Source organism: Columba livia, chromosome 2 (assembly GCF_036013475.1).
Source record: "Columba livia isolate bColLiv1 breed racing homer chromosome 2, bColLiv1.pat.W.v2, whole genome shotgun sequence".
NCBI classification, from domain to species: domain Eukaryota; kingdom Metazoa; phylum Chordata; class Aves; order Columbiformes; family Columbidae; genus Columba; species Columba livia.
Genome location: NC_088603.1, coordinates 94666498 through 94686087, shown reverse-complemented (window position 1 = coordinate 94686087; position 19590 = coordinate 94666498). Strand labels below are relative to the sequence as shown.

The 19590-nt window shown below is 37.9% G+C and overlaps 1 protein-coding gene across 20 annotated transcripts in view; it reads right to left on the bottom strand.

Moving 5' to 3' along the window:
* Positions 1 to 19590, bottom strand: part of LOC102098626 (poly(rC)-binding protein 3) — a 524682-nt gene that overhangs the window by 246846 nt on the left and 258246 nt on the right. The gene's annotated exons all lie outside the window — the stretch shown is intronic.

Here is a 19590-nt window from a genome sequence, read left to right as displayed (position 1 = left end):
CAATGACTGATCCAGCTGAAAACTAAGCCCATTCCCATCTTAATTTTCAGCTGGATTTCTCCCTGAATCTAACTGAGCTGCATAATCGGCAATGGTAAATGCAGTGACAGTCTGTACTTAGATGAGTTCAAAGGACCCATTGCCCTGCTATGCAATGCAACCCTGCAACACATTTGCAGCACAAACCTCTGCCATCTCTCCTGGGACTCTGTAAGGCAGGCATACCAGCCTGGGAGGGCTCCCAGTTATGCAGTAGTGGCTGTTTCTCCTGTTCTCAGTCACCGTTGTCTCACTAGCACATGAGGAGAAAGTTTTGTTTTTGTTTTCCTTATGAACACACTGTTTTAATTAGGAAAGGGAAAGTGGTACATAGGCACAGTGTGCTTACACAGCTATCTGCCCTAGGAAATAAGTAGAAAACCGATGTCCTCTAGAGCCTCATCATCTTCTACTTACTTACATGTCAATAACTGAATCCCTGTTAAGGCCACAGAGATTTGGAAGAAACAAGGGGCAAAAAAAAAAAAAAAAAAAAGAAAAAAGTGTGCAAATATAAAGGGTAACATTTCACTGGTTTTGTCAAACAGGTCTTGAAATCTTTTAGATTTACTGGAATATTTAATGACTAGAATTAAGGGAGTTACTGTTCCTGCAGGGGGAATTTTGAGAGGTGGGTGGTTATAGTGCCCACTGTTACGAGTAGCATGAGAACCACCGGCCCAGAACTGTGCACCAAAGGACACCCTCTCCCTTCATGTAAAACACAAGTTCAGCATCTGGTTTCTGACAGAAGCTCATTTAGAGAGCAGCAGCTCTGATGTCATAATTGTAACATTAACAGGTAGCAAGCCTTTAAAATGTGGAATAAAGATGAAAATGGCTTATACCCAAGGATTATTTCTCAGATCAAATACATGAGAGAAATATTCATGCTTCAGTAATTATGATAACATTGTATGAATAGCTTCCCTCAATTAATTACATACATTCTGAACAAAATAAAGCCTTAATGTGGCTGATGACAGCAAAAGTGAACATGATCTTCCTTGCCTAAGCAATAATGGTTCTGTTCACATAGTTGGCACTTCTGAAAGGAAGATGAATTCTGGCAACCAGATCTATTTTCCTCAACAGATGTTTCAAAATATGGTAATGAGGTGTGGGTTTCCTAGGCTGTCAACTAGAATTCATTAACCAGGAAACAGAACAAAATGGATCTGATGTAATCTATCTTTTCCCTTTAAACCTTTAAAGGCTACATTAGATTTTACATTAATTTTACAAAACACTGCTTGCAATAAATTATGTAATAGTACATCCACCTCTGTTAACACAATTTACTCTCAACCTTTCCTTCACTAATTCATAACTCTTTATGATGGACATCATGTATATTTGAAGGGTTACAAAGTAACTCTGTCATCCAGAACACAATCACATCCCCCCCCCCCCAAAAAAAAAAATAAATCAGAAGAAACATATTTTTGTGACATGTTCAGTCAAACTCAATAGTTTGAAAAATGTAGCACATTTTTAGAAAGCAAACAAAATTCATACTGAACTCGAATTTAAGTAATTTCTTAAATACAGCTTTATCTTCACACTGAAGAAAGCTGTACTAATGAAGAACCAGCTAGAATTACATGTCTAGCAGAGAAATGAAAGAGAATGACTCTCTTAATTAAAAGCTGAATCATGTTTAAATTTTCCACTCACAATAGTTGCCAAACTCTTATTTCCTGTATTTTTTCTAGAATAATTCTCATGTACATCTCAGTATAAAGAAGCAAACTATACCATGACTGTGTACTATATTAAATGTTTTCATCCCCACACATCAAAACCTTTGACTTCCAGCATTGTTACTCATGTAAATGCTAAACTTATGTGTCTAGTGTTAAATATTGGCGTCTCCAGGAAGCGTGATTGGTTAGCAGGTAAAAAAAACTACACTGAATCCTGACAACACAGACAGAAGAGGACCAGCCATTTTTAGCCAATGTGCACTGTCAGAAAGCTAGTAACACTGGTAGCACTATCAATAATATTATCACTTGCAGAACTCACAGCTTTGCCTGTTATTAGGGCTACCTGCGAATTCTTATAAAGCCTCGGGAGGAAGGGAAAATAAACAACTGGATTGACATTTTCTGACTGTCAGCAGCTGGATTTCCTACATACAATCACACCACCAAATTTCAGACACAAATTCTTAGGCATTTCCATGAACGAGGTTTGAGAAAAACCCATTGGTCTGCAACTTCAGATAATTCAAGGGATCATTCCCTGAGTACCGTAGCATCTCCTGCACTGGAAGAGTAACCTGGAATTTGGAAGACTGGTGGGTAATCTTTTAGGTCAGAAGTATGCTCCTTACTCTTACGCAAATCCTCCCAAAGTTGGCCAAACGATGAAAACATGAACTACTGCTATGAAAAACAGTTATGCACTGATGGGAGTTTTCTCAGAGCTGGCTAAAATGCTTGGACCTTCTGTTCTTGCTGAGGAAGCTCCATCCTTTCCCTGTTCCTATCTTTAAATGGACTTATCTGTTGTATCACCTCTAACGGAGAGGGATAAACTTTCATCTCACTGAGCTGCAACAGTACGAGACAGTGTAATGGAAAACACTGAGTCTCTGTCTTCTCTTCACCATCACCTAGCACAAAGAAGGAAGCTACTAGAGTAAATACAGGGAAAGAACCTAATTTCACATCGTTATAGGTTAATGTGGGTCCTATTGTAAAAGTTACTTGTGCTCTTCATTACAATATCTCAGGTACTCTTTTTACATTCTTATGAGTGGCTGGGAAGTGTTACTGCTCCTGTATTGCACATAAAATACTGAGTATTGAAAATTCAAAACAGCACCTTCAAAACTCCAGTTGTGTTGCAGAACAGAAACTGAATCCTAGTTTCTGATTTTTCTCCTCTGATAGCTTGATGAGAGGCTGGGGTAAAGGGAGAACAACAGTGACTGGGACTTGGAAAAAGATTAGAACTAATATCTCTGATAGTCTTTGTCTAGTTAATTGCCACCTGTAAAGTGGAAATATGTGTTCTTCATTATCCTTAGGGACTATTGTGAACATAAATCCATTGAAGACTTTGAAGTGACCAGACAGAAACTATAAAAACAAGTAAAACAATAACATCTAATAGACATGTTAGTTCTGGGGTGAATATGGCTTCAGAGGAGTAAGGTTTATCTATATAATAAAAAGGACTGTTTTGGTTTTATTTTACTTTTTAAACTGACTATATAAAAGTGTATGTGCACATGCAGACCTAGAGAGAGATGGGGATAACCTATATCAAAATTTAAACTATAATAAAAATAAAAACTTTAATGTTAAGCTGGTAGTTTCCCCCAGTCTCCCATTAAATAACTCCTCCACTCTCCACAGTTAAAGTTGTCCTTATTATGCAGAATTTGGAAGACAGTGCCAAAATGGTGATTCCCCCCCCTGCCCCCGCCCCGTGTTTTGGTAAAAGACAGCAAAATGCAGCTTCATTATTACGAACAAAACACTACTTCCATTTGCTCCTGAGGCATTCCTGCATTGGCCTGACAAGTGAGTAGCCAAGTTTATGTCTTAAGTTTGATGTATTCAGTAAATAATGGGTAACTGTAAAATACACAAACTAAAAGTCACAAACAGGACTCCATACTTATTTTCTCTGAATGGTTCAAACACTATTATGTTAGCACTATTAGTACATATAGACTCTGCTGTTAGCAAGGTTTGTTTTTACATCAGTCTTCATCAATGTTCATACCTAGCAGCCATTCCCTTCTTCAGACTAAAGTTGTTAATGTTGTTCCAGTTTTGAATTGATAATTTTGCACACACAAGCCCTCAAACAGGCACAAGTCATCACCCACAATGTCATCAGAGCAGAGCATTGACAGTCTGAATCTGCACACATTTAAATTTTATCACATATAGCAGTGGTCCTTCTGATGCAAGGAAATTCTTAGAGAAGTGTCTCAAATTTCTGCAGATACAAAAATACTCTTTTTGGACCTACCAGTGCACTGCCTTCTACAATCACTGTAATATTTAAATTGAGCAGAACTTCAAAACCTTCCTGAAGAAACAAAAAGCAAACTGAGTCTTCATCACCTCCTTAGCAAGAACCTATCCACTAACAAGACTTGTCCACACTTCACTGTCACCTAGTGTTAAAGAAAATAGCAAAATAAAAGAAAGATCTCTGGACTTGAGCACTATCAATAGTTTACCATCACAAAACTATCTACAGCATGACTTGCTTAAGCTCTGAATTCAAGAAACATTGAAGGCATTAGTAACTTACACTGGTGTAATCTTTTGTTTGCTATCCCCCTCCATATTTTACACATTCATCAACACTGTTTCACTTCAGTGGCATCTGCACATTCATGAAGACACTGGAATGAGCTGACACTGATTCAAAGGCACTCCTTTTTACAGGTGTGTTACTACCATTCAGGTGTTTCACTTATGCTCATTTGCTCATCTCCTTAGTATTCTAAGGCTTGCAGTCAAAACATTTACTTTCATACCCACTCACCTCTGTCTTTCCCAGCTGCACCCTTTCCTTGGCCATTTTACCAATAGAACATTCAAAATCACCTCTGAAGTGTCTTGAATTTGATGGTCTGTGATATTTGAAAGACTACTGCCAACTCGCTCCATGCTGCTGCAGTGATTATGGAGCTGCCTCCTGATGCAGTGTGCTCAGTGCATAGTGAGAATTAAATCCAACATATTTAGAAAAAAATTTTGCTTTCCATCACTAGTGCAACATCAGAAACAAGCAGCCCAAATTCAGTTTTGTTCATTTACGTAGAAGGAACAATCACTACCTTGAACCTGATTTTAGACAAAGTATCTGCCTTCCTCTGCTTGTCTTTAGCCTTTCTGCATGTTGAGAGCGGTCCCTACTGCACAAAGCAGCATTCTTCAGTTCTCTGTATCCTGAAGGCTGTCAAAGAGATGTAGCTTTTGTCACTCTTCAGCTGAAAGTGAGATGTGATGCCTATGTTAGCATACTACCATTGCACACAGGCATCCTGCACAACAAATAGCATTGGTTTGCGCTCTGACAACATATGCCAGAGGCAGCATCACATCACTGGAAATTTCCAGGTACCTGCCAGGGACAGAATTTCTATTCTATCATATAAAATTTGGGAACAGCCATAGCAGTCAGCATCTGGTCCATAGGGCTGTCTATCAGTGGCTTTATTTTATAATACAGCACTACCATTTGCATTTTCTTAAAGAATGATGAACCTCTTGGCACCACAATCTACCAAGCTTCTAAAAATTCACTCCCTTCTCCCAGGTGAATTTTGATTTTCTGGCAGTTCTCAGGGATGTGTCACATCTATTCTAACTTCTTTTCACTCAGCTGTAGGTATGATCTAGTATTGTTTGTTCTCTATACAGTTACATTTAAGATTTTACATAGTCATTTACAGTGACATCCAGATTTTAATAACACAAGGCAAACGAGCTTAATTCTCAGATTCATATGCTCATTTCCTATGGCAAGCAAATTGACACCATCCCTATGCCATAGGTGAATTTAGCAAAGGATTTACCCATGGCAGCAAGGTTGATTTGGAGACCTTTCCTGGAGTCTCCCTGAAACCTAATGTTTGAAACATGATTTTAAATTACTTATTTTGTTGTTCTCATTCACTGTGCCATTAAAGGCTTTCTTGTATGTGACCATAAATATTAAACAGAGTTCAGTCAGCACATTCATTTCTGATTTCGTCTGTGGGTTGTAACAACTAGCTTTTCATACAGAAAGAAGAGGCTTCACAGGCATGTATTTTATTTAAATTACTACTTTATTCCTTACACCTGCATGCAGAAAAAAGAAAATTGGAAGCTCAGTTTCCCATTGTAGGTACTCTAGGCCAAGAGAAAACTCAGATACAAAAAGAAATGAGAGCCAGATTTCAGTCTTTCTTTTAGGTTATAATTCTTGACTGTTCACAGTAAGAACTAACGATTTTCAATTATAAGTTGCTTTGCCATTTTTTAAATTAACTAAATATTTAGAGTTTCAAATAGCTTGAGTGAAAAATACATAAAGAAAATCACAAAATATGCTGCTAGCACGTTCCAGCATTGTATTAAAAAACACGACTAATATCCAACACATGCTTGTCATTAACTTAGATTCTTCCCAGTACAAGGGTGTACCCAGTTTAGAAACAATTTTTCTCTCTTTAAATTATAATATAATACTAACGTAATTCACTGTTTATTCACCATAAAAAGTGACGTCAAAGACATGTGCCCATGGCTAGAAGCAAGTATGATAACATTGTGATCACTTCCTAAGAAAGCTCATTCAAGAACCATATTTTCCCAAATTCTGTCTCATCCAGTTACACTTTACCCATATGGTAGAACAATGTTAATCAACCAGTGACTCAGGAGTCATTGGAAATAAAGGATTCATTTACCACTTCCCATGGGCAGGCAGGTTCAGCCAACTCCAAAACAGCCAGGCTCTGTCGCACTTAACAGTTACTTGGGAAGACAAATGTCATCACTCTGAATATCCCCCCCTTCCTTCTTTTTCCTCCATCTTTTTATGCTGAGTGAGACATCATACAGTATCAAAAATCCCTTTGGGCAGTTTGGGTCAGCTGCCCCAGCTGTGTTACCTCCCAGCTACTCGTGCACCTGCAGCCTTCTGGCTGAAAAGTTCTTGACTTGGTATTAAACATTGCTTGGCAATAACCAAAACATCAGTGTATTATCAACATTCGTCTCATAGTAAATCCCAAGCACAGCACTATAACCTCTATGAGGAAGAAAATTAACTCCATCCCAGCCAAAACCAAGACATGGCCCAAGAAGTAATCAAAAATAGCAGGTAGATTCCTGTTCATTACAACTAAACAAACAAGGATATAAAAATAATGTAAAGGAACTTCAATAACCTTTTTTCTGTTGGCCGTAAATTAAATTAAATATGGTAACTAATACTCTGTCCCCTTGTTTTCAAAAATATTTGGGTTGCCCTTGGATTTGTTTTAGAGAGAACGGGTTATCTTCTTTGATTTAAAAAGAGTGAGAAATTGTATCACAGAAGGAACAGTACTTTTGAGATAGGTTCTTGTCCTAGGATTGAGTATGCCAAATGCCTTCAGGGGATCAATGCAAGAAAAAAAGACTAATTTTACATTTGATTTCAAATTCTTGGCAAAGTCTAGCAGAAAGCAGAGACAGTTTTAATTTGCACTTGGCATAGCTCATATCATTGAGAAATAGTGCTAAACTACTGTATGCTACTTATTGATTTTCAAGAGTTCAAATTTCTGTGCTGTTCTGAATTGCAATATTGAGTTATGTATTGTGTTACTACAAATTAGCCAAAAGAGAATATAACCTAATGAAACCACTTGTTAGCTATATATGCTTAATGAAAAGCAAGGAATTTTTTTGTGATACTATGCAAAAGAGAAATTAACTCCTATAGATACTTTTCTTAATTAAACTTTTTCTGCAGATACATTTTCCTAAGCTGAAATGACACACAGATGGATAGCAAAAACTGAAATTGATGTTTTCAGATATGAATGAATAGGTATATAGCTTATGGTTGCCCAGCACTTAATTAAGCACCTTCAATTGACAACTTGCCTGATTCAGCATCCTCAACCTTTTACTGATTGAAAGGTCCCAGCAGACACCTCATTAAATAGTCTATTCTTCTACAGCCTCCTATTGTGATTCTTGGTAGAGATGTTTCCCTGAACCCAGCAGGATGAAAAGTAACCATAAGAAAGACAAATTTTAAGGAACTTTGCCTCCTCCCATGGATGATGTGGTAGTAGGACTGTTTAGGAATGGAGAAGTTGTTCTTGTGGCTTGAACTCAAAGGGAAGAAAGAGGAAATGGATTTCACCAGCGTGCAGCAGAGGAGCTCCAAGTCCCCACCAGGTTCTTCTAGTGTTGAGTATTACTGGTAAACTGACTGAACACACTTCATATTCACTTGGTCATGCCTACTAGGCTGCTGGGGCTGCACTATGCAAGAGCTGTCGTTGTCCTTTCCAAGTTCACATCTCTATGTCCATGAACACCATCCCAAACAGGGCATCCAAGTCACTGTCCTGAACTAATTACAAAACTAACTCAATTCCACAATTCTTGTCCTCTGAAGTATTGTAATTGACTTTGTTATAGCATTTAGATATCGGCTCTTCCATAGTACATAAGCAATGAAAACAGTATGGATCCAGTTGAGATGAAAAGGGAAAAATCTTGAGATAAAGTAATATGAAGACGTCTTTCCAGCACAGGATTTATTAACAAGAAACAAGCTGAATACATGATTTCTGTGCCTTTGAAAAATACATAAATTCACACATGCTGATAAACTATAAAAGCCCTACTCTGTAATCTTTACTTGATTTTCAGCCTATAACAATCCGAACTCTTCAATGGAACACTTTGGTTTTTGAAACACCTGGATATGTAGACTCAAATATGAGAAAATGTTGCATTCTGAATACATACATTCAACAAGGAAGACAGCAGTGACAATGTTCTCAGCAAGAAGACAACACAGTAATTACACTGTGACTGCGTCTGTCATCCTGACATCTAGCTTTGCTTAATTACTTTTGTAATATCTTTACTGACAGTTCAAAAATATCCTGTTTCATTCAAACTGGCATTGTCTCGGAGTGCGCCTGTGCTATTATTTTATGTGAAATACAATAAAAGAACTGTGTTAGAAGTACTGCTTTGCATGTGAAGTTACTTGTGATATAGTTTAATTGCATCTCATAATCTGTACTAATTCAAGTGACTGGCGCTCTGGTCTAAAAATCTTAAAATATTTAAGTCTAGGATTAGAAGAGACATACTCCAAAGCCCAAGTGTCTGTATTTTTTTTTCAACTGACCAGTAAGTAGGATATCTGCTCAGCAACAACCCATAGTTTCTTGGAAAATTTCCCCCCCTCCTTGTTTTTAGATAGAAGTCAAAACTACATCACTTCAATGGAAATAAGAACTGCAGTAGTTTGTTTCTGAAGTACCAAGAGATTGCCTGAAGTTGGAGACAAACATGCAAATAGCACCATAAGTAAGAGAAGTAACATCACTTCCAGATTTCAAAACTCTGATCTTAAATGCATGTGAAGTTTCATAAATAAAGGCATGACATGGCAATCTAAACCATTTTAGCTGACTTTCCCTAATAGAAAACTGAGACCTGGAGATTAGTACTCTCTGAATATATGGTTAAAATTCCCTATGAACTCAGCTGGAATCTGAGCTTCAGAACTGAGTAAGAAGCCTTATATCCTTCCCCAATAATACATTCACAAGCTGTTTTAGCTTGTACACACATGAGCACATAGCTCATGAGTAGCAAAATAAATACAGTTTTAGAAAGAAGGCAGGTTGTTTTGTGTTTAATTTTTTTAGTTATATGACACTAAATCAGACTTAAGTCCCAGACTTTGATGGAAGTATTTAAAGAAATCCTCTTAAAAGCAGAGTTTGATATTCCATTACTTTTAAGACTGTTAGCAGAAGTAGATGGATGGGTATGTTTATCAAGAGACAAACCATTATGAAAGATAATATATACATTGTTTTCCCCTATTTTTATAAAAATCGTGATATCTCAAGTACTAAGCACATTAAATTAGAGATACCAAAATTTATTAAGATGCTTCAAAAATGTACACATCGTGCTATAAGTGCATCGTGCTATACATGCTAAGTGCTATACCCATCTAGGCCAAACCATTTGAATCAGGTCAGCAGTGTCATTTCCTCAATAGAACTGTTTATACAAGTCCTGCTTTAGAATAATGATTTCCAAAGGAATTTCACAAATAGAGCTCCCTTACAGCTCATGATTAGCTTCTGCAGGGCTGTGAAATATTTGGTTTTACTTCTATAAAAAGCAAAATAACCATTAGCATTGATGACAATGAAATTGTCTGCAAATAGCTATGGTTTAATATCTCCAGAATATCATGAACTTATATATGGGTCCACGTTTGGGATTCTAATGCTGCAGCTATGCAAATCCCCCGGGCCCTGGAAAGCCAGTCCTGCTTCCAGACCAGAGCCAAGGTGAGACTTGCACTTGGCTCTGCTGAATGCCTCAGTCAGACGAGGGCTCACCCTAGAGCTCCATCGTCAAGGTCTGCCTCCAGTTACGTTATGGGTCAAGAGACCCACTGGGCAATTCTACCTGTGATACTGTGCTTCTTGCACTTCTCTTATTTACCATATGGTATTGGAAGTCACCGTGGCTCTGCTTTATCTTACTGATTTAAGCATAAAACCTTATGTTTTTTTCTTCTGTTTTGCACTCATCACAAGGTTGCAACCAGTTCTTAGTCCTGAATTCCTATACTCTCCTGCAGCTTTACCAGAAGAGAGGATTCCTCATCAGCCCATTCTTTAAGACCTTCCTAATCATCTAGGAAACAGGAAATGTCTGTTCATGCGTGGAAGAAAAACAGAAACTTGGAAGTTTCCACTGCACCTCACAACCCTTGCACAATGAATCCCAAAGGGAAAGCTGGGAGTGGTTTGCAAAATCCCCAGCAGCCATTGCTGGAGCTCACCACACTCCTGGCATGAAGAGCCCCATGTACAGCCTGAGTCCTGATCCCCCAGCCAGACCTACAAATATCTCCCATGATGACCATCTCACCACGTTAGCTGTCATGTAAATCAAAGGAACTCAAGAAGAGCACTTCTGTCAGCCCTTTCCTCTGAATGGGAATAGCTATAGCAAAAAACAGCGAGAAACCACTTTTCAGTCTGTATGTGTGTCCATCAACACTGAGCTTTGCAGTGGGTGCAACAGAGCATTGGAGAGCAATACAGCAACTGATGGGTTAGAAGGAAGAAAAAGCAGGAGACATTTGCTTATGTTTTCACTAAAAATCAGCCATAAAAACCACCACTAGTAAACTCCACAGAGAGATACATAGTTTTATGAAGTACCAGTAACAGTGGAGTCTTTAAGGCAGGAAGGATGTGAACTGACCTCCAAGGTAATATTAGTGGTATTACTTTTGTTCATTCTAGAGGTCCAGTGAATTTCAGGGAAACCCCCAAAGCTCCCTAATTTTTGAGTTTTACACTGTGCCTTTTATTTTTGTAAAGTTTTCAATTCCAACTACCATCATGAAGAGCTTGAATGGGGACACTCAGGAGGTTACCAGCACCATTTCCAGCAAATAAATTGTGTGAGGTGGCAGGAGGCGCTTCTAAAGAAAGTGGTACTGGGCTAAGAGCACAGTGTGCTGAAAATTGAGCACTTGGGCATGTTTTAGCAGGAGGTCTGCAACTCCACTGATTCCATGGTACTGAAAGGCTTGGGGGGGATAGTCCAGTCCATGACAATAGGGTTAAAGCCTTGAGTATTCAGCTGAGTCAAGCAATCATTTGTGCAGCGTTTACTTCAAATCCTTGCCCTCTCATACAGACAATTACTGCAGCATAACTTCAGATCTGGCTTCACAGAGGCAAAGCTGAAGATATGCTAATGTAGCAGGTCTGGGGATGGTTTCTCTGGCATGCATCTTTGTAACTGCAAAACATTGGTTTTAAACCTGTAGTATGTGATTCACAGAAGTAATCATGAAAAGATAAAAGATTTTATAAGATACTAAGGAAAATAATTTCCAATGACAATGCAATTATTTGTCTCAAAAAATAAGACAACTGGTTAAAGAAAGGTCATTATCATAGATAAAATACTGGAACAGATGTTAAATGATCCTGTGGTACATACAAAGATACTCCTGTTTTTCCATTTAAGAAATAAAGCTATACTTCCCACTCTTAAATCTGTCACCATGGAATTTACTTTGACCAATTCAGCAAAGGGACTTCAGTGAAAACAGTAACAACTAATGACAGGGAGCTGCCATAAAACTGAATGCAAAACCTGAAAGACCATGCTTACTAAGCTTAAATCAAAGTCTGCTAGAGCATGCTCTGAAAGAGAGCTGCCATCAGCCACACTTAAGAACAAGAGTAAGAACATAGAAGCTATTTGTTTTTCCAAAAGATTTCCACCACATACAGGTAGGAGAGACAGGGAAAGTGAACGAAACGCAATGAAGTGCTGACACTACACAACCAAAGATCTTGTGCAGTGATGAATGCCACATCACCCACAGAACAGCAGAATAAGACCTTCAGGTTTTTCACCTCAGAGAATTCCTGATTTGTAGATCTTCCGGAATCTAGCACTGTAATATTGGTTTCTCTTCACTGTTTTAATTCTGCTACTTGTCTTCTTTTACTGAACTCTGAAAAATCATAAGCATGTTTAACTGCAGTCACTCCAGAGACCTTTGTAAGAGGTTGCATGTTAATGAGAAAAGAGTTGAAAAGATGAGGCATAAAAAAACCTGCAAAACTGAAAGACAGTTGCAGACAGCAAACATCATTTACCAAAAAGAAAAAAAAGCGCGTGATCAGATGGAGTATAATTTAAAAATCTTTCTGTGACTATTGTTCTAATACTACAAACATATAAAGAATCATAAAGGTGATGCTGCTCAATGACACCTTTAAGAGAGAGGAATGACTAGACACATTAAGACTTTTGTTATTTCTCTTCTCTATTTACCTCTTCCTATTTGCATTGCTCTGGGTCATAGGATTAACACCAACCACTGAAAAATATCAGAGTACATGAAGAGCTGAACTGCCAGGACCTTTCTGAAGATCTACGTATCCCATCCAAATCAGCACTTAAGCCTAAGTCAGATTTTTAACCTTGCACATTTAAGAAAATAGCTGTAGACTTTTTTTTTTTTACCAATTCTGTTTAGATTTCTGATTCTGCAAGTCCAAGATCCAGCAAAAATTATACCTTTCTGTCCTGTCAAGAGGCTGTAAAATGTATGTCTGCTTTCATAACTGTCAGAATCTTGCAAAACTGCATTGGCATGCTGTTACATGCAAAACCAGGTAAGGGACATATAAATTGAAGAGGATATTGAAAAAATGAAGCTATTAGGTGATACGGTTTTGTTAGACACAAATAGGACCGTGTTCTTCCTTCAGATAAATGTCAGCCTACTAAAATAGATGGATATAAAGACAAAGGTAAAGCATAAGACATCCCGATACATACATTTATTTTTGCACAGTCATTTATATGCGTGACGTAGTTAAAGGAATGTGTTGCCAAAAGCTTGCCCATCTTTCTGACTGTATTACTGATCTAATGAAAGATATTAACTCTGCTTGAACACCCTGCATCACTTATCTGTGCTACGTGGTATGTACACTCCTTAATTGCTTGAGCAGAACGCACGATGCTTTAAAGGCCCAAAATAGCAGCCACCGTAAATTTCAATGTTTAGGTATGTTGAATGTTTTAAAATGTTTTGTTGCCTGGTTTCTGAGCTTACTTCAGACTAGTGGATTAAAAAAACAAAAACAAAAACAAAAACACCACAACAAAAAACCAGATCATGAGAAAATGATCCATGGAGAAAGCCCTCACATGTCCTGTGCTCAAAGACAGAAAACATCTCCAAGGGCTTGCCACTGCTCACTGCTCAGCCAGTGCAAGGAGGGGAGCACCAGGTGACAAGGAGTATCATGAATTCCTGTAAGAGTTGAGCAGTTCAGAGGACAACTCAGAAGGACCTGTAGAGCCAATGCAGATAACTTCTACACATAGCACTCTGTTTTGCTCTGCAAGTAATTACTCTGCAAGTAATTGAGAGACAGGATGCCTCAGGATGCTACAAAAACGTGAAGCCATTGGCTGGACATTCAGTCCTAACCGATAAATTGCTACACCACACAGAGCACATGCTTGCTTTTGCCTCATAGGGATATTAGGATGGACATGGGAAGGGAACTTGAGTAACTGTGGGAGTGGAAAAAGGGTACAGAACAGATATTAACAGTTAAATTCTTTCTTAACTGCTCTAAATGGATTGGGTTCTGAGACCTAGGGTCATGGCAGTGAAGTAGGGTCAAGGCAAGACAACTACCTGAATCAAGCAGCCTCTCACATTTTCTATATCTGTACAGAGACACCCGGCATCTTCCAGCTGCAACTTCTGTATGAGCAACAAAGCTCAGCTCTGCCATTCTGCTTGCAGATCCTGTAAGCAGTTTTCAATCAAATGGAAAATAGCATCAATTATACATATTCACGTAACAAAATTTATTTAAGAATCTCCAGTGACAGGGAGCGATGAGGGATGAAGAAAAGTATGCACTACACATCAGCATTCTCACCTCTCTCATATATTTGTATTTCAGTACCTTTAAAATTAATTTAAAATTAAAATTTCCCAGTCATATCACAAGGGAGTTTCTGCTATGTATTGTGGTTGAGAAACTAAAATGCATACAGACAACAAGACTCACTTAAGTATGAGTCTCTTAGTATAGAAAGGATATTTGAAGCTGCTTTTATCACTTATTTGTTTTATTATTTATGAGGCCATCTGCAGCCAGTCAGTTCACCTAAGCCTGGCCACAGCTGAAAGTCCTTTCTTATTGTTGTTGTTTCTGCCTATTAAAAAGACATGATGTGAAATGCACTACTCACTGATGGCTGCCTCCTCTTTTCCCCTATAGCTGCATGATTGTTTAATGTTAATGTGATCAAGGTCTGTAGGTTGTTCCTTGTTACTACCCTTATAAAAATCATCTCATGTACAGACAATTCACATTGATGGGTTGACAAGCAAAACTATCATACTTTTGCTCATTTTGTTCAGTTGTTGCAATTTTTCTGGGCCTTTTTCGTTTAAATATCTTTCAATAGCAGGAAGTCCTGATGAATAAAATATCTGAGAAACATGTCTTAGAGGCATATTAAAGTATAACCACAGCACATTTTTCGAAGTCAAGATCTAAGTCAACCTTGGCAATGCACAGTCTGTGCGCCCCACACTTCATTAAATCGGGTTCAGGCACTCAGTTTGAGCACAGAAAAGTTGCCATTTCCCAAATAGCAGAACAATTCCTGTGCATCTATTTCCATTTATTTTGTGAGAAGACACCTCTCAAAAAACATGGGAAGAAGAATACATGTTGGATCATGATAGCCACCACAGATAATTCACTTTTAACATCCTGAGGACACCATATCACAACTCACTGTAGCTAATACTGCTTATCTCAGAGTTCCATGTAGAGACACCAACCTGCAGTCTGGGATCTCATTTCTTCATCAACTCCAAACAGGACAATAACTGTTAGCCAAACACAAGCTGGTTAATTATAAAACTGGAAGTTTTAAATGTGACTTTTAACCTGCAAAATGCAGCAGGACCACATTTTCACACTTTTCCCTGCAATCATGAAGACTTTCAAGTTTATTCTCTTGACTTCTCACAAGAACTGTAGATTTAAGGAAGATGTGCAGCTACATGTCTTGCAGTAAAACTATCAGCATTTAGCAGCACTGCATTATACCATTTAATCACTAGAAGTCTGGGTATGAGGAATAAACAAAGCACACAGTATGACTGTGGCCACACAAATAGAGGTCATTGGGCAGAAAATCTGTTAAATGCTCTAAATGGTGTTTCAGAATTAAAGTTAAGCAGATATGCTGAATTAAAGAAAAAATGGCTGTAACTGTTCATCTACTTAAGTGTCCAGCACTTCCCAGTATAGATACTATGGCCATTTTCTGAAGAACCACAGCATTTCCACAACCTCTGGAGGTGATCTCATATCTACCAGGGACATTTCTCTAAGCTTAGACATGTAATTTTTCAGGGTCAATAAAAACATATGACGGCTTAGGTAAGGCTTTCCATACATATTTTCCTTGGTAGCTTTTTTAAAAATTATTTTTTATTCTTTTTTCCTGACAGGTTTCTTGAAGACTACAGCAAGTAGCACTCCGTCATATTTCTCTAGTATATTGAAGTTGAAATTTCAGTCTGGATGTGGATAAATTAACTGTGCTACTGTCTAAAACATTATTTTGTCCTAAGGAAAATTACACTGGGCAAATGATTGGAACACATGCTGACATTTCTCTCCCCAAATCATCTAGATGTATTTCCAAATCTAAGACTGAAGAACTAATGCAAAATGTCAGATCTAATTTAGAAAGTTCAGTATATAAAATGCTGGTTTTCCATTTCTAAGATGTTCTGCAGCTAACCTGCATTCAGACAGAAAGGTGTTTGCTTAATTCTACCTCCTAACTAGAGTTACGATGCCAATGCAAACAATCATTATTTCACATTTAAACGTTAATCACAAACAATGAAGCAAGACCTGCTTGAGTTACTAGGCAAGAAGCTTCAGACATTTATTTGCAAAAAAAAAGTTTGAGCAGAAGCAACTTGTCCTTCCAAAAAAACCCATTCAGACACCTTGTTCTGTGTCAGTGCTAGTAAAATAGGACATAAGAGTAGAGAATTTGCACAACCTATCATCTATTTTCTCCAGATAAATGATGCTTTTCATGTCTACTCTGAAATAAATGAGCTACTCATAATTCTGTGGGAAATTATTCCACAAGGTGTTAATTTTGGAAGTCCCTGACTTCCTTCCATTCAGAGTTCCTTCCACACACCAGCAACTATTTTTTAAATTTGAAGCCACATTCTGCCAAATTTAAATCAAGAGAGCAAAAATTTGCACCGATAAAGCATTTGATGTCCCTATATTCTCTTGAAGATCTGGCCCTTACTTCAGAAATTGCCTTCAGTTAAACAAGCAAACATACTGGGGGAAATTAGATCTGAGGAACTAAGACCCTGCATCTCATAAACAAAACAGGAACAATCAGGTTCCATACATGCATCCATCCATCATTCCTCCCTATTCAACCCAGATATTGATATAAGCTTATCATGGGCAGGCAATAAGCACTTGGCAATGCTAAAATACCTGTGTACCTTTCTTGCAAAGCAAAGCCACGTGCACTCCGGAGCAAGAGGGACTCAGGCTTTGTTGTAAAATTATCTCATTTTGAGCTTGACAGAAAGCAAAGGTAGAGGTTAGTCAATGAATGATAATATGATCTTGAATAGTACAGTCAGCACATGTAGTGTTGCCATATCATCTTTTATGGCTTGTGGGTGAGAGTCTCATACCTTGCAAATGCCTCTGTTAGAATGACTGAGAGGCAAAAAAAGTGAACCCTTCACAGCAGTTGAAGACTTAACACACTGAAGGGAGGAACTGGGGCAGTTCGTAATTGCCACACAGTGTTTCAGTCTGTCATACACTGGAGTATATGTGAATAAATGAAGTTTATACTCCAGCCTATTTTTCCCCCAGTGGTCTTGTTGCTCTCTCATTAATATCTGTTCTGCAGTTAGACATTGTGCAATGTTTCTGTACCAAGTGAATTTCACTGGCCCTCTTTTCCAATTAGCAGCTGATGCTGTAAAATACACATTTTCAAAAATGTTTGGCATTGTTATCTTACTGTTTTCTTTTAAAAAAAGCTCTTCTTGTCAATTTTTACCTGCACCTGTAACCTCCTGCAAGTGATAACTTTTCTTCATTACCAGACAAACAAATTTAGGCATTAATCTCAAAGGAAGTACCATAAAATTGGTTTTGGCCTGCCTTTAAATTTCCTTTCTATTTACCTCAGCTAAATCCATGAACCAATCTCCAGCTTTACAGCTTTGCTTCCTGAACTCATGTATTAATGATATGTCAAAATCTAAAGCTCCCTGAAGAAAAGAGGTTGCCATGGGATACTGAGCGCTTAGGAGCCAAGCGTAGAAAGATGTATCCTGCTAAGAAAGGCTCCAAAGACCTTGCTGTGTCAGCCAGTATTGCTTTTTATCTCTTTAGATGAAACAAAATCACTGCTCTGGGAGCCACTGGGCGTCTGTCAAACCTGATTGCTCCATCATACTGACCATTTCAACAGGACTATAGGAATTAATTAGTGGAAAGGAAACTCTTCCAGTTCCACAAAAATCTCCAATTTTGCTGCTGGGTAGTGGGGCTGACCTCCTGCAAGATACACAGACAAATAATTTTTCTTCAGCAGCACCCATCCGTACTCAGCCTCTTCCCTCTTAGCTTTTTAAATGTCTCCAAACCTATATTCAAAGAAGCTGTGTGCTACAGATTAGTAATGCTTAATAGGGAGGAAAGGGGAATAAAGCATGACTGTTTTAGGTGGGGTTAGCTAAGGCAGATATACATTATTTCCTCAGAGGTAAAGCTGACTTTTGAAAAAGACAAGAAGAAAAAGAAAAGACTAGAAGATGTAACTGCTGAACGATAATTTCCAAAAGAGAGCATAGCATCTGCCAAAAGTGTGTGCTTGGTGAGAAACAGAAGTCTGAATTGCCTGAAGGGCTAACAAGAGAGAAGGCATTTGTGACAAGTTCCCTGTGTGCATCAAAGAGCTTGGTCACTGATATACTTAGAACATTTATATATTCCCACTGTGAAGCAGTCACACTAAAATCTTTAAAATTTCACTTTTTCTGAACATAAATGGCTACCACAGAGCTGTAGTACACATACAGAAGCGACTTCTGACACAATCTTTAACAACAGACAAGTTTACAGAAATTCACTTCTGCCTGCAAATGATTCACACAAAAAAGACTAATTTTGAGTAAAAATTTGAACCTTTGTTTCCATCTCTTGTAGCAAACTTGTTCTTTGAAAGGGTAGCTGTAAAGATTTGATTGCTAACGCTGTGCATAGTAATTTTATTGATTCAAAAAGGTCCCTAAGAACACAAACTTCAACTAGTGAAACCAATTATGCATTTACATGCCTCATATGTTTCTAATTAATTTATTTGAAGGTAAACATAACAAAATTTTGCCTCTGGATGAGCAAGGATGTTCAGTTGAAACATAAGTGATACTGATGATTTCCATGCACAGCTATCTAAAGGCACAGTGTCTACAGCTATCTAAACATATAGCTAACAGAGAGGCTCTGGTCTTCCTCTTTTGCAGTCATTTGTACAGACATAAGTGAGGCAAAATGGTGCACTGGGACAGCATGGTCTCCAAGAACTATTGCTTCACCAGTCAGTAACTGGTGGAGGTAAGAGGAGTTCCCTTATCATAATGGTTTCCAGTTGAAAACCATGCTGGATTCTGTTAAAAGTACCTATTTTATATCACAATCATCCAATGCTAAAAAGAAAACAAGAAAGCCATTACACGTTTTAGCTATACAGGACAGATAACATTTGATGGCAGAACAGGGAATATGGTTTTATTTAGCTCCAACACCAGATATAAGAAAGATCCCATCAAATATACCAATGAGACAACATTGAAAATATTGTGTTCCTGTTTCTGAAAAGCCTGTATGACAAAAAATAAAAGGAATTTACAGAAAAGAAGAACAAGTTATTAAAGAACATGACATTGTGATTTATGGGTAAAGATCAAAAGATTAATGCCTAGTTAAATTAAGGCTATGGTGAAAATACATGAAAATCAGGTTAGAATATTGAAATATCATCAAGCATGAAATGTGAGAGAAATTACTCACACTTAAAGCACAAAAATTAGCAATAATTAAATGGTTATAACAAAAAGCAAATTTGGGATAATAATAGATAAGGAAACATTTGCCAACAGTGC